General features: G+C 42.2%; 1 protein-coding gene across 16 annotated transcripts in view; it reads left to right on the forward strand.

Moving 5' to 3' along the window:
• The first annotated feature begins 1,726 nt into the window (after positions 1 to 1,726).
• The window catches only part of adgrb2 (adhesion G protein-coupled receptor B2), a 260,606-nt gene continuing 245,397 nt past the window's right edge, over positions 1,727 to 16,935 (forward strand). For all 16 annotated transcript variants that reach the window (XM_065471127.1, XM_065471122.1, XM_065471125.1 and 13 more), the window contains exon 1: positions 1,727 to 2,572. The gene's annotated coding sequence lies outside the window, so the exon portion shown is untranslated. The remainder of the gene's footprint in view (positions 2,573 to 16,935) is intronic.

The following is a 16,935-nucleotide window of genomic DNA, read 5'->3' on the forward strand; positions in this document are numbered from 1 at the left end:
CACAAAACAGCAAACAACACAAAATGGAAATATTAAAAGAGTGTGTTCTTCTGTTGTTTATGTGATAGCCTTTTAGTTCCAGTATTGCAAGACTGGTTAAAAACAAAAAAGTGATAGTGCTAAATAGGGATGCACTGATACCGATACTGGTATCGGGTATCGGGGCCAATACTGTAAAATGTGTGTGTACTCATACTCGTAAAAGTTAACCGATACCATGAACCGATACTAACTTCTTTCATTAATCAGAGGGTGGCTTGTCATTTCTGTTGTCGTTTTTTAGATTGGCCACTAGGGGGACATCCCGCGCTAAACAGGCACAGGGCTAGGCGAGTGAGACTGGCGGCTCCAGATAAAAAAGAGAAACTGGAGGCTGCTGTAGCTAGGCTAAACAAAATGTCAGCAGTGTGGACCGGAACAGCCAACTTTAACTCAGGTTTTGGAAAAGCGATGAAAAATGTCAAGAGAAAATCCATGGGCAGATAAAATAACAGAGGCGCTGACTCATTTTATCGCTCTGGATGACCAGCCAATGCCGGTCGTGGAAAACATAGGATTACACCGTCTTCTCAGCATACTCGAACTGCGATATGAAATTCCCAACCGCCCATACATCAGGGAGATAATGGTGCCAAAACTTTCTGAAGAGGTAAAGACAAGCAGTGTGCGCGCGATGTCAGTCCTTGGTTTAACGGCACAGTGGACTGATGATCCACGGGCAGATGAGGAGTTTGTTCGTCAATGCCAAATACTTTTGTTATTTTGTTTGTTTGTTTACAATATGGACACTCTGCAATAATTTAAAAGTTTATTTTATTCTCAAACCTAATTTGTATTTATTTTATTCCAAACAGAAGTGTTTATTTATTATTCTGAAAGCTCGAGACAGTGCCAATAGTTCAGTGATATTTTGTTAAATTACAATGTGGAGACTCCGCAATAATTTAACAGAAGTGCTTATTTTTCACTTGAAATTTTTTTGTGGTCATTTTTATTAAGATTTTATATTTTATCGGCAGAGAATAAAATAAAACCTGTCTTCCAATTCATTGCATTTGTGTGTGTGTGTGTGTGTGTGTGTGTGTGTGTGTGTGTGTGTGTGTGTGTGTGTGGTAGAAGTATCGGTTTTTGTACTCTGTATCGGCAAGTACTCAGATCGAAGTATCAGTATCGTATCGGTTTGAAAGAATTGGTATCGTTGCATCCCTAGTGCTAAATCTATTCAGTGTTTTACAACATGTGAAACAGAAGGCATGAAGAGGTAACAAGGGTGTTGCATGTGGACTTAGCTGTGCAGTGTGTGGTTTTGCAGTAAAAGCTGCAAGTGCAGAGCAAATTTAGCAGAAATAACTGTTAACTGATAATCTCTGACTGTTTTTTGTTTGTTTTTCTGTTCCCGATCATGTGGGAGATGTTGCAGAAATATCAGTGAAAAATAAGTGTGAACTGTTACAAGCCAGAGAATTGTCTCAGCTTTATAAATATGCAGAATTATCCTTTTAAAAAACCTGTGAATTTGAATAAATCTGGGCTCGTGCACTTGCTGTATTTGGAAACTGCGCGTGCTGACGTCATTACGGGTGATGCTACTGAGGCTAGGACGAGCAGGAAGGAGGGGAGAGAGAAGGGCTGGGGGGGGCGGGGGTGTTCCGCCGTGAACGCGCTTCGGATCCCCGGCGGAGGGCAGCGAGGGCGCGCATCTCTGTCCTCCGCTTGTGAAGCGACTGCAGGGGAGCCAGATGCCCGACTGTGAGCCGCTGCCTGTGGATACCTATCCTAGATGCCAGAGCAGGCAAGACTCGCAGACACGCTTTACTCCGTGACGGAGAAGAGGAGAGAATAGAGGCAGTTAAAGGAGTAAAAATTGTGTTTTGTTTTGTTTTTTTTAATTTTCCATTTCTCCTCCCCCCCGGCCCCCTCTTGTTTTTGCCCCTACTCGCTCTCCCAGCTTCAACCAAAAGAAGAGCTTCCTTGGACTTGGAGTACCGAGCATCAGTTGAAAATAAAGCCGCTATCCCACTCTGCCCCTGCTATTGCGGCGCTGTTAACTGTGAGCGCGTCCCCACACTGCTTTGGAATATACGCGTAAAACCATGGAGATTATATGACGTGGATTTATTTATTTTTTTAATACTACTATTATTATTATTTTAAATTTTCTAACAAAACTGGACACCTACAATAACGAAGTCCTTCTTCTTTCATTTCACCATCGCATTATTATTTTTTGCGTTGTTCTGTTCTGTTCTTTCATTTGATCTGTGGATGCTTTTTCTTTTAAATTGATCATTATTATTTCATGTCCGTAGCTATTCTTCTTTCTTTTTAATTGGTCGAATCATTGATTTGTTTTCCACACTTATTGTTTCTGGGTTTGATTCGGACACGCCAAAGTGGGATGCCTAGCGGAGAACATTTGTTGGAAGAAGATTCCGCGCGGCTGCGAGGGTGAATGAATGATAGTATCCCCTCTCAGTCTGAGACGTGCCATGGATGGGAAACTTAATTTGTATCAGCGGAACCGATCGGGGAATAGCCGTCGCATCAAATAACTGCTGCTGACAGCGATCAGGTAACGTGCTTTACCCACACAACTCAAAGCTTTTTTGAAAAAAAAAAGGGGGGGGTAAGACTGTTTCTTTGCGCCATGCACACTGTCGGTTTGTTTATTTATTTCATTCATGTCATCCATGCTGTGTGGAAGTCCGATTTTAATGACGCATATAGTCTAACGTTCAGGCTGCAGTACAGTTATTTTTCGCCCGTCCGGGGCAGTTTCACAAGACTGAGCTGTATGGATAGTTATCCGTGTTGGGTGGGGGGTGGGAAGGGGGAGGGTATGTGATCTGTAGACCTGAGCGAAAGTAGCGGTCACAGTAGGAAAAAAAAATCCTCAAACACGCCTGAGCCGTTGAGTTAGATCCCATTAATAGAACTCTGCTTGAAAGCACAATCCTCCCTGAATGCCGAATCCATCAGTGGGAGACACTGAGAACTGTAAGTCTGTCTTTAAAACCCGCTGTCAGACCTGTAACTTTCCGCAGTGGCCGAAAGAAACACACACACACACACTTGCACAGAGAGCACCGTGGGCACGTACCCCGCACAGACAATTTCATTTCCAGCTTCCAACACACTGGTTCGCCTCTCGCTTTATTGATGAATTCTCATCAGCACAACCCTGCATTCAACACCCCAACAAAAGAAAGACGCTGTTTCTTTTTTTCGGGGGGGCACGATGCCATTCTTAATTTAGATAAAGGTCCACACCAGACCTCTTCCCGCGTGCGGATTTCTCCTCGACGTTTCCACGAAGGGTTTAGGGATGCTTGCAACGATCGTCGGCCGGTCTCAGCATCTATATCTTTATGATCGAGGTGCTGATGCCGAGCCCCTACCACCACCACCCCCCAGCGAGCGCTCTGCGCCTGGGTGAGTGGGTGCCTTCTCCGATTGAATGTTAAAGAGCCAGGATGTACTAAAGACGCCACTGATCGTGCACTGGGGATTGAATAACCGAGGAGGGGGGGCTTCTTGACTAACATCCGTACTGGCATCACAGCACGCAACAGAAAGCCCTTTGAACGCTTGCTTGATGAAACTCCTGGGTCTGATTATTTGATGGGGTGGGTGAAAAACGCATTCGTGGGCACCTCTTTGACTGTGCCGTGCGTCTGCCGCAGTGCCTCTCTCGGTCTAAGTCGGTGCTGTTTTCAGTGAAATGATAAGTGTGCCAGGGTTTAGTCGGAGAAAACGGCCCCACAGATGCCCCCCCTCCCGCTTCGGTAGTGAGCAGGTGGCTCCGGTGACGCTGAGCGGGGATGACAAACGGGACGCGACAACGGGAGTGCAGAGGAGCCTCCGAGCTCTGCTCCCGTCTCTCTTATTTTCTACCCATCTGTTGAGCATGCATCGTGAGCGCTCTCTTCGCTCTCCACCTCAAAATCAAACCCCGCATTTCCTGCCATTGGATCCTCTTTAATTTATGGAGTGTAGCACACGTGTCAGCGGCGATCTCGATTATTTTGCTTCCCCAAGTCGCCATCTGTGCGCCGTGTTAGACAATTCCCTCCATTGTTTTTTGTTTTGTTTTGTTTTTTACTTTTCCCCCCACTGAGCCGAGACAAACTCTTGCTACGGCAGCCGGTGGGTGAACTGGTACATGCTACTTAACAGCGACACTGATTCATGTCTCTTTGGTTCTTGGCATCATTTAGAATCTGGATTAACAGGTCAGACATAGCCAGCAGTATCTCTGTCTTTCTGCTATGGGAGCTTGGTAATCATGTAATGGATTTGTTAGTGCAGGGAATCACTCTAAAACTTTACAGTAGGGGATACTGGATCTTCATTTGAAGAACCCTGTATGCTGCTGCTCTGCTTCCACCCTGTAAGTAGAGAGCAGTAAATAAGCACAAACTAGCTTCTTGTTTAATTTAAAGTCAGTGCTTTTTTTTACTGCTACAGTTGGTTATGGCTGATGTTGTCACCAATGGCAGTAGTAGGGCTGCTTTTAACCCAGATGAGCAACTCACAAATCATGGCTGATGCCCATCCTTTTTTTTTAAACCCCAGCTGGTTAGAGGACAGAAGGAGGATAGCAAAACCAACCTTCTAAACCTGCTTATATTTATCAAATTTGTTCTTTTTTTTTTTACACTGAGCACCATAAAATTTCCAAATGAGTAGTTTCCAGGAGTCCTACTGTATGGTAATCTGGATTAAGTGAATAAATGGCTGATAGAAGATGTTCATAACAGTCCCAGCCTCTGAAGCTGAATTTAAAAAAAAATCATAACTTGCCCCAATTTCCAATTTAACATTTTTCATTGGGAGCTCTATTTTTCGTGGCTCAAGAGTTGGCAGTTCGTCTTGTAATAGGAAGGTTGCCGGTTCGAGCCCCGGCTCCGACAGTCTCGGTCGTTGTGTTCTTGGGCAAGACACTTCACCCGTTGCCTACTGGTGGTGGTCAGAGGGCCCGGTGGCGCCAGTGTCCGGCAGCCTCGCCTCTGTCAGTGCGCCCCAGGGCAGCTGCGGCTACAATGTAGCTTGCCATCACAAGTGTGTGAATGTGTGTGTGAATGGGTGGATGACTGAATGTAGTGTAAAGCGCTTTGGGGTCCACAGGGACTAAGTAAAGCGCTATACAAATACAGGCCATTTACCATTTACTTTCGATGGAAACTATAAAACAAGATATTCTTTGGATTATCCAGAGGGATTAAACTTCTGGAAGCAGATGTTGCTGTTTTCATTGTAATCTTTGCATTAGTGTGAGCACCACAACAACAACAATAATGACAACCCCCCCCCACCCAAAAAAAAAAAGAAAAAAAATTTAAATGAGCTGGCAACTCTCTGGGCTGGGAGGAGGCATAACTTTAATCGTAAGTAAAGCCAACCCACTTACCACAGTGGTGACTGATAAAATACATTTAGAGAGCAGCAGAAATAAGACTGAGAAATGTTTACTTAGAGTAAATGTCTGAGGTATATATTGAACTTTAACGTATTCGGCCATGAAAAAGTTTTATATTCAGTCATACTAGTATCTTAGTTTCCTTGGAATCAAAACATATTCTTTACATGAGCACAACCTTTGTGATCATTTAGAATTCAGTGTGTAATTTATCATACAAGTGCATGAGTTTTTTCCATCTAAAATATTGAGTTTAGTTATGGAAGTTATGCAATAGCCATGATGTGCAGTGTATGCAACGTGCAGAACCTTTTCATGACTGGTTCAGCATCTCATTGAGCACAGAACTGGCATCTCACTGTGTTTTCTAATGTTTTTGAGTTGTGTTGCTCCACAAGCAGCGTCTACACTCAGAGTTTCTCTGTCCCTTGCCAGACTGGTCAAGGCTGCTGCCCATAACAATCTCCAGAGTATCCTCTAGCTCTTTCAGGAAGAGCCTCCTTATGCAGAGCATCATCCAGGCTGGATTTTCCCATTCGTGCCCGGATCCGAAATGAGATCAAGTGTTTCATTCACAACAGCAGTGCAGCATGCTTGCAAATTTTAGCTCAAGCAAGGTGTAAATTGGTTCCCGGGAGGACAGAAATGGGAAATCTGAGAAATAATCACTTGTTGCGAGATTAAGAGTGTGGCTGCAGAAGACTTCTCGCTCGAAAAAGGAATGTAAATAATGTAAAGCCTTATAGTTATTATTAGTGAGAAATCGTTAGCTTTACATCCTTGGGAATTACCTGTGGAGGGTGCCTTTAAAGCCTTATGGTCAAGCAGCAGAGAAGAACCGCTCTTTATTGGAAAATAAAGTTATGAAACGGCCAATTTTGACCAAAGTGCAACAGGGAGGTTAAGCAGAACAGAGAAACGAGACGGCAAGTAATTACCGTGCCATCACTGAATGATCAACCCAGCAGCTGCTGGAAAGGCAACACAAATGACAGCGCGACACATATCAGCTGAAGACGTATGAAAACCACCCAGCTCTGTGGCAGTTTTATAAGACCTGCAAATGTGATACTAATAACATCTTCAATATCCACCCACATGTCATGCACTAACGCTGGCAGCACTAAATCCACCCCCCCACCTCACCCCAACCCACCTGCCACCCCCTTCATTTTCTCACACGCACACACAGTCACTGCACACTGTAACCTCTCTCTCACCTGTCTGTCTCCGCGTTTCACGTCTCACTTTTGCTCAAGCGACTCGGATAGGCAAGCGTTCAAGAGCATACATCAAAACCAACAAACACACACACAGTATGAAAACTGATGGTGGCATGTCAAGCTGTGTGTGCATGCTGTTTAAATAGTACATATGGACTAGGGGGCCACACGACAGCTTGATCTTTCCTGGATCACTGCACCCTGGCTGAGCCATTGTTCCTTTGACACCCCCCTTACATACACAAACACACGTTCCCTCTCCTTCGCCGGCCTTTCCCTAACGAGCTTCCTGTTCTGTTCTCCTCCTTCCACCTTTCCTCCTTATGTTCTAGCCCCATCCATCCATTGTACCGTTTCTCTAATTGAAATACTACCGGGGTCCTTATTACCTCTCTGGATCTGTACAGTTAGGCTGGGATTGATAGAAGAGGACAGCTGCGCCCAGCTTCAAAATTCTATAGCAGTACGGTCATATTCACTTGTTAAGTAACGCACCAATATCCAGGCTGAAGACTTTTTTTAATCGTGCCATGTAGAAACCGCTGTCAGCTCCCTGCAAATCAGTCATCATCAGCTCAGGCCACTGCTCAGCAAGGGAGAAAGGGCTAATGAGGAGAAAAAAACCCAAGAAATAATCATAAAATGTATAGAATGGGCTCAAGAGTCGGTCGGAGAGATAACCAGAGTAAGTTGCTCAGGAAGAACTAGAGGGGAAAAAGGAGATGAAGCAGTCTGCATCTGCTTTCTTTGCCTCCTCGTCCTTCTCCTCCATGTCACACATCGTACACTCCTACTTCGAGTGCTCTGCCATGCTCCATTTGGAGTCACAGATGCCTCTGTCACTGGGGCAGCATTCGTTTGGCGCGGCCCCTGGGTGACTGTGTCAATATTTGTAGTGAGTGCCATTTTGGTTTGGGGCGCCTCTATAAGCATGACTGGGCTTGGGCGAGGCTAAAGCTAAAGGAAAATCAACAGGAAGCCAAAGAAAAAGAAAAAAAAAGAAAAGAAAAAAAACAGGCCCTATAGACTCACTACGTACAATTAATTAAGCCTTTTGGCAGGGAAAAGCTAAAGGATGGGCCTCCTTGAGAACAGATAGGTAGGTTTGGGTTGGGGGGGGGGGGGGAGGGGGGGGGGGCTGTAAAAAAACAAAACAAATTAATTGCCTTGAACCGCTGAGATAATTCACATCTCTGATTAATATTGATCGCACAAGGGATAAGAAACTGCCACAATACGACCGCAGAGAACAGTTAATTTGCCGAGATTCCGTGTTAATAACTCTTTGTGCAAAGATGAAAAAGGAATCTTTGCAGGGCAGTGACTGTACAATTTGAGGTTCTTACTTGGTGCTCATTAAGCTGTGTGTTTGTGACTAACTGCTTCCCAACAGTAATATTTGCCTTTTTATGTAATGTTTTTTTCATAATGTGTGGCCCTTGGGATGGAGAAAGAGCAAGAGCTGGCAGATCGTATTGATTCAGAGCATCTAAAGCTGCAGTTTTATAGCGCTTTACAGGAGGGCCCGCAAGGATTTCCTTAAGTTCATGATTGCTTTTACTCAGCATCATACATCACAAATCTCATATTTTTTTTCCATCCCCGACCCACCTCTGCAACCCTGTTACAGCCCTCCATTTGTCTCCCTCTCCTTGTCTTTGCAACATTACCATGCAGACACTTCAAAACACCTTCTTTTAACCTTTTACTTACCTGTATTATGTAATGTGAAATGTCTAAGTCACCATTTTTCAAAGAAATGTACACACACACACACAAAGTGGCTGCCCTTTGCAGCTCACACACAGAGGGGGTCTAGTTCCACTGCGTAACTCAGCGTTCAGAGGGCGCAGACTCCTCTGCCTCAGCACATTGGCCTCATCATCAGCAGAGTGGCTCCTCTGTTGCACCCATCCCCCCCTCCGTTCCTGCTCTATACAGGGGAGGATACTTTGTGTTTGCAAGCCAACAAGTCGAATGCTCTGCTCTGCCGGAGCAGAAGAAAAGAGCCTTGGTATTGTGGGATCTGATGTGTTAATGTGTGTCCAGTGTCACCTGTGTAGACTTGGAAGTTATACAGTAACTCTCACACCCAGGTTATACAGTTAATTTGTTAGATGAACTTTATGTACTTGGTAAATGGATTGCTTCTTATATAGCGCTTTTCTACCAAGTACTAAAAGCGCCTTATACAAAATGCCTCACTCATCCATTCGTTTGAGCCCTTTCTCTATAATGTTTTAAACTAAGTGCTTTCTATCTAGCATTCAAACTTCAATTAATGCATCAGAGAGCAGCTTGGGGTTCAGTATCTTGCCCAACGACACTTTGGCATGCAAACTGGAGCAGGACTAAACCACCAACCTGCTCTACCTCTGGAGCCACAGCCATACGATCAGTATATTTGTGTCAAGGTGTTGATTTGTACGGAATTTCTTGATGCAAAGAATGCTTCCTATATTTCCTACCTCTTAGTAGCTCAAAGAAATGGTTCTTGAAGTGAGATCTGGGGATCCTCATAGGGTCTCATTAAGTTGCAACTAGGGACCAAAATTTGTCCTCAGGTGCTAACAAACAAATCCAGTCAATGCATTAATGCTGTTAAACTAAGTCCACATATATTATCTGTAAAGTCAAAGTCAATTTAAATGTATGTCACTTTTAACAAAATTAAAATTTAAATGTGTTTCTGTTTTCATGAAAGTTCTGAAATAACTAGACTAAAAAGCTTTAGTGGACATATTTTTGAGCAGGTCCTTGAATCCTTTTTTTCCTCTGTAAGGTTCTCCAGCCACAGATTTGAGAACTGCTGTTCCAAAAAAAAATGGGGATTGAAATGTCTTATCTGAATAGTCATATCTTATAAAATACATTTTTTTTATTTGCTCCTGCTGAGAAAAAAAATCTGACAGACATTCAGCGCTAACACGCTGTGATTTTATATGTTGCCACTTTTCATGTTTCATTAGTCCTGTGCAAGGGCCGTTTGCTACATGTGTGATTATGCATGAGACGTGTCAGTGCGCATGTGTGCGTCTTTGTGAGTGCACAGAGCACCTCCTCAGGTCCAGTGGCTTGTCAAAGCTGCAGCTTGTGCATTTTTGGAGGAAGCAAAGTGGACAGGTGGAATTCCAGCCCAGCGGCAAGCTGGATAGACTCACGCTGTGACAGGTGTGTGCATTGACAGGGCAGAGTTGCCATGGAGATGATTAGCCGAATCCCAGTGGTATGGGATTCGGCATCGTGTTTTCCGTACATGTTAAAATGTTAAAACGGAGCCTAATCGAGGGTGATAGTGCGTCTCTTTGTGAGTTTGCAATGCAAAGATCGAGGCATGATTAAGCGAGAGAAAGAGAGGGAGAGAACTAATTCTGCTATGATCTAAAAGATATGCACACTCCTGTGGTGTTGGTGATGTGATGCATCAGGTGTATGATAATGGTGAGATTGGTCTTTTACTTCCATCTCATCACAAATGGATGACTGAAAAGATCTCCCCCTGGTGCCACATATAAATGCATTCAACTTTGTTTTGCTTTTGTTTTGTTTTGGGGGGTTTATGCGTGAGGTTACTGTGAATGAGCAACTTAATCTAAACCTAACCAAACAGCTTTTGGTACCTTACCCAGCAAGCAACTGCTAAAGTACAAAGCAAGTGAAGACAAAACAGGGCAAGGGTGGAAACACAAAGCTGAACAGAACTTGAACCACGGTCTTCTAGCCGATTCAGCGCTTTCCAACCTCCAGAACCAGACTTTGTCGTTCCTATCTCTCTGCCTCTACGCCTGATGCTGGAGGACAGCCAATGCATGTCTCTAAGACATATGACAGAGCATAAGTATTTAATGTCTTGGGATGAAATGAAATTTACTGGTCATTAAAGAAAAAAAAACTGAGTTGCAAGTGGTGGAATCTTGTGAAAAAGCAATTCTGCAATATAATATAACACCTAAATCTAAACTGTCATCACCGATGTAACATACACAGAAACACCAGCCTTATTTTTAGTCCACGCTGTTATTATACCCTGCAAAGTCTAAAATATTCTTCTACTTGTTGCACATAGATTTATAGTCTCCATCATAAATTTACTCTGTCTAATTTAATTTTAGATATTTGATTACTTTGAGTTGTTTTTTTTAAAAACTGCCTTTAACTTAAAAGTAAATTGCTTGCACTCGTAGTCTCAAAGCTCAGAGCTCAAAGCACTCAAAGTTTCCAAAATCTTCTCATCTTATATAATGGTGGGATGTGAGGTTTGCCAGTTTTTATTTGGAAGGCATTAACATCAATTGGACTAATAAGCACATTTTAATATTTCACACAAAAATATTCTTTACGACCAGATCACTTTTCTATTTTTGACTGCTTTTGAGTCTGTATTCACCTCTCCCCAATTCTAGATATGTTGGACTCCAGTCATGCCCCCAGTGCATTCCATTGGTATATTCCAAGTGATAAGAGACCTGCTTGAGGTGACATTACACAGAATATATGTAATAGCTCCTGCCAGTTTTCATCTACTTCACCAGAATTTCAATCTCGGACTCATATAGAGGTCTTACAGGTTATATAAGTGGTGCAGAGTGGCAGTGAGTGGGGTGATGTGATTTTGTGCAGTGGAGTACCTTTTGGGGAGGCTTTGGCTTTCTAAGCGCATTTGGTTGTTCTTGTGATTTGCTTTGTCTTTTGGCCACTTACATCAAGTGTGCATGTCCCAAAATGGCAGTACAGATGCTTAAACAGCAGAAAGTGACTGTGTTTGTGACGCTTGTTTGTGACAGTTCAGACTGACTAAATCCAGGCTTTACAAGGAGCTCCTGTTGTTTCTCTCATTTCCCTTCAGACCCTCATCTTTTGTCGCTGTCTCTGCACATTCATCTTGTGGAGTCAGATACTACTTTACAGCTTGGGGTAACTACAAAATTGTGCTCAAGTTAAAACATGTTCACCCTGAGTTGACAGGTCTTTGTTTCAGGTTTGTTGACTTTGTGCGCTTTTGTGTTGCCTTTAAATTTCACTTTGTGTTGTATAACACAGCTGAAGTGCGGCATTGTTTGCCTTGGTGAGAACTGAAGCAACTTTTTCTCCCAGGATGAGTGGAGAATAAGTGGGAGCAGCAGCTGTGCAGGGAGTGAATACAAAATATTTTGAGCACACTGCGTACTTCTTTGCTCTTTGTACTCAGAAAAACCATAGACTGTATGTGGAAGATGGCCACAGCTACTAGTTTATGCACTTGCACTTTAAAAACTTTGAGTTGAGCATTTTGATCATCTTGTCTTTGTTTTACCCTAAAACCACATGAGTCGAGATGATCTTACCATAAAATCATGTGTTTTCACACACTCGGAGTTTGAATCACAAGGTATTCAAACCATCATTTTCTATTTTATCGTCTCAAAATGGAACCACGATCTATAATAAACTGCTCTGTTTATTAAAAAAATACTTGAAAATGATCATTGAAATCCTAAACAAGCAAGGAACATTTTGATTGAAGTATTACATCAAATAAGATGCAAGCTCTTTTTCTACTCCTTATAGACCAAAAAATATTTTCTGCAACAAGTCGCCTCCTGCTGGCCATTGACAAGAATGAAGGTTTAAGGTATTCTGTACTACCGTCCCTATTTGGGGTAACATTTTTGTTTAATATGCAATCAGTAATTGTATATGAGAAATTTTCATTACAGACTTCAGTACGGTGGCTCGGAGAGGTCAAACGCACTGCAACTTAAGAAAACACCAGCAAATAGAAAATCTCTACAATAGCACACAAAACACAGCAAAAGTTTAACAAAACACAACAGATATAGAAAAAAAACACACATGCACACAGAAAAAGACAAAAAAACAAAACAAAATTTGTGTTTAGGGGCAATAACGTAACAGAACAGCCTTGGAAGTGATAAGCTAACAATAAACAGCTAACAGCAAATGTGTCTACAGTATTATATGAATCATGTGTTTAAAAGACACATTATCTGCATCTTTTTCTTCCTTCCAACACTGATGAATCCTCTTCTTGTTTTAAGCGTCTCTTAAGTGTGCCTTCATGCAATTTTTCGCACATTTTGGTTTCTGTCACTTCCACAGCTGTAACATTATTGTCCACCCAAAATCAGTTCCGTGTGTTTTTTTGTTTCTACTTTCATTGTGTATCATTCAACCTCTGCTGTGTTTTGTGTGCTTCTGCAGCATTTTTCTGTTTGCTGGTGTTTAACCTTTTCAAGTTGTAGTGCATTTGACCTCTCAGGGCCACCGTACTTCTGTCTTTAACTACAGTGTTTCCTTGTTTTCAGTGACACTTTTAGTTTTAAGAGCCAACATGCAGCTTGAAATGCTTTAAAAATGAATACATGTGTTTTGATTTGAGCACAGCAGAGAAATTCAAACCCTCATGGAGCCAGACTGTGTTCCCTTCACAGAAGCATTGTGTAATCTATTGTCTCCCCACTAAACATTGTGACCAGGCTCACATCATCACGTGGCCCTCCCGCTACCTTCACAGCAATTAGACAGGTAGATGAAATGAGAGTGTTGCAGAGGCTAGCAGTGCAATTAAGGTTGGTGTGAGAGGCCACTGTGCTCCTATGAAGCAGTACCCTACTCGCCCACACAGTGTGTACAGGCATTGCCATGATGTCCCAATAGTGTGGTCTTCATCAGCAATGTATCTGTACTGTCTAAATGCTAAGTACATAGCACAGTGTCAGGAAAAAGTGCACACGCATACACACATAGGTTTGACATATGCTTCTTTTGAACCTTCTTATTACGTTCACCCTAGTCCCACATACCTTTGACCTTGCTCAAAGGAAACCTGCTGACTCTGTGACTCTTTGCCTAATGGTTATGTTAAAAATATTGATTATTCATAGCAGCTTTTATGTTTCTAGCTAATCATTATTGACATTATGAATTAACATACAGCTATATAAATATACTTATATATCAAATGATTGTGAACAAGTTTGCTAAGCTTATAAACTAAACCATATAATGTATGATATTGCTATTGGTAGATCATGTGGTTCACAGACAGTAGGAGCCCCAAAAAGAAGAGTTGGGAGCTTTGATGTGTTGCCTCATATCTGTACCAAGCTGAAAACCACTCCCACAAGTGTGATCTGCTGACATAGAGTTGGTTTGGTTTGCAGTAAACAGAAGCTGAAAAAGACCACAAACAATTATTTGTTGGCCAAGCGTAAAGCTAAAGATTTGTGACATATCAGTTGGCTAGATGATGATTGTTGTGACTGGTAACTGATGTGACTATACTATGCAATTCTCTGGTTCACTGCCGAAGTCATAATGAGTTGCCTCAGGTACTTGCAGATGCTTCATATATCTGGAGCTTTAGTTTTTTTGTCTGTTTTTTTCTTCTTCTGGATTTCAGAAATGCACAGAGTGATTGTTCTATCTCTGATTGTTTGTAATGCATTATCTCCAGCGCAGGATTATAAAACATCTTACACAGCAGATGGTACAATTAGAGGTAAAAGGTTTCTGTGTGTGAAGGATTGGGATGTTGTATCAGCCATTGGGAAACAAATCCTAAAATATGCTAGTGGTTTTCTAATCAAATATACTTCTAACTCTTTCATAAGGTGGTAGTTTGATGTTTTTCTGTGCTGCTTGTGTATGAGCCCTGTTTTCATATTCACAATCCAAATATTTCACTTGTACTTAGAGTAATTTTACTACAGGTAATCTTATCACAATCTCTTTGGACATCTTAGTAGTACGGTTGTAGCTGTATCTCCTCCATAGCGAGTGGGCCAATCTGAACAAAGCTTTGCCTGAACATCGCCACACATACAGCAATTATTAACAGCTATTTTTAAAAAGACTTACTTAACACTCAACGTCATCAAAATTTGTATCCGCAACGGAATTTGTATTATATGTATTATTGCTAGTATTTGTAATTCATACACTGTCAATAGTACACGCCACGTCATGGTCAGATATGTGCGGCTGCCATTGTCCTTTAAAGTAACATTATTCTCACTGACGTTAACTGGATCTTTATATATGAAATGAATAAAAATAAAAACATACACTGGGACCTTGACTCTGCTGGAATAGAACTGCATACCTGTTCTCAGAATGGATCTTATTCTTCTTTGGTGAATTAACACTTTCCTGTCAAGCCTTGCACTGTGTGCATAGCCACACGCACGCACCCATGCTCTCTATTCAGCAGTGACAGCTGCAATCATACACACTGTGGCACATGAAATCATAAAATTACAGTTCCACCTCAGCAGATGCCATTATCCGAGATTATTTCTCAAGCTATACCTTTCTCCAGACGGGCCCCCGAGTTGTTACGCTGTTCTTCTTGCTGTCTGGGTTTTGCAGAGACGTGTAGTTTTATTGACAAGAAAGCTCTGGCGCACATTGTGGAAAAGTGAGCGATTCCTTAAGATGGTGAAAGTGCAATGTCTCTTAAAACAAAGAATACAACTGTAAAAGCTTAACATAAACACAGTAGGCATGATGGAGTGGTAATAAGCCTATTTTGCACCCTGAGCATGAAGGTAAGATGCTTTAACCTCATTTGTGTACGTGGATACAGCCGACTCACCAGCATGATCTCTCAAATATAATCTCTTCCAAGTTACATATTGAGCTTTTTATTACATCTGCAGGTGGTCACTCCACAGGAACATTATAGTACTTTGCAACTTTGTGTATATATGCTCTAGTGAAGAAGAAAATCCCAGGTGATGCTTAGATAGGTTTTATTGCTTGCGGCATGACAGCGTTTTAATTCCCCTTGCGGTTCCAGTATCATAGCAGCCCAATCTCCTCTCAACACACCATCAGCACCTTTTTCCAGGACCCAATTTAAACGGTGATCCTAAAAGTAGCAAGTTGGAGACCTGGGAGACTCAGAATGCCTCTCTTCATGGAATAGCACCTTAGTACCTTAAAGGAACAGACCCCATCAGAATGTAATTAGATGCTGCCAATCTCTTACATTCGCTGGGGAACACGGGGCTACAGGGTCTTTTAATGGAGATGGTTTTCGTGCCCCTCCCTGGGAAGCAGAGCAGAACTCTTGCTTTCAAATCAGTGAGTTGAGCCTCAAAGTATTTCCTGAAAGTGTTAATCTTTTGTAATGAATACTGAATGCCTGTTTTACATTCCTAAATGAATATCACACCATTCAGTATCTGAGCTATGATAAGTGTCTAGTAGTTCCAGCTGACACATATTATACTTCTCAACAGCAGTATGATTAGTAATTTATAGCAGCTGATGATGTCTTAAACCCTGATGTAAAATGTGGTTTAAATCCAATTGAGCTTAAGGTATGATGGGAATGTGGCTTATAGGACTGTTGCGTCTATCAAATCTTAAGTCATTCCAATGCCTAGCACTGCTATTAAGCCTTCTGGGCTATTTATATTATGCAGAATGTACCAAGTATCTAATGATCTGATTCTGGAGGTGAATTGTGCAAAGCAGCAGACCTATAGGGCGTTCCAATGCTGTACATGATACATGAGTAAAGATAGATGTAACTACATTTGTTTATTTACTATACGTGATTATTCTGGCCAGAGTGAAAGCCACTGTCAGAGCAGTACAGTGGAAGGTGACAGTAGGAATAAGGGCTACTGGCATTATTAACCCCTCACTGAGTCGAGTGGAGCAGGCAATTACAACCAGTCATATCCCTGCCACATTGCCAGAGGGAGACAGTTCTGCACATATGCACACACGGACGCACGCACACGCACAGTATTTTTTTGTTGCATCATTTCTAATCACACTATATTCACCAAGGTAACACCTAGAAACCCAAGCAGTCACACAACCATGTTTTAAACAAACTCCCATGTTAGTCACACTTGTATGAACGACTATCTGGAGGCAAGCAGAGGCATTAAGTAATCTCACATGCACCTGCTTTCACATTCACTTTCAAATGAAGCATTATAGAGCCAGACTGTTGGCTTTTTTATGGTCTGTTTCAATGTTTTTGAAAAGGTTCCCCCTTTTCAGAAATTCTGCCTGTTGTGCAACATTTTCCCTCTGTTTGCTGCAGTCATGACTGCTGCTTCCCCTCTTCATTGCTGTCTTATTAAACAGGCCACCCACACCAAGTCTCTCCTTCATGCTTTCTATTTCGGGGTGCTAAGCTGCTGAGCATAGCCAAACCTGCTCACAGCAGTATATCTGATCAAATCAATACCTATTTCTCTCTCTAACACTTTTTCTATTCTTTCCTTTCGTTTTTGACTGCGGTTAACCGTGATGGGATGATTGGAAGGC

This window comes from Pelmatolapia mariae, linkage group LG22, assembly GCF_036321145.2.
Source record: "Pelmatolapia mariae isolate MD_Pm_ZW linkage group LG22, Pm_UMD_F_2, whole genome shotgun sequence".
Taxonomy (NCBI): Eukaryota; Metazoa; Chordata; class Actinopteri; order Cichliformes; family Cichlidae; genus Pelmatolapia; species Pelmatolapia mariae.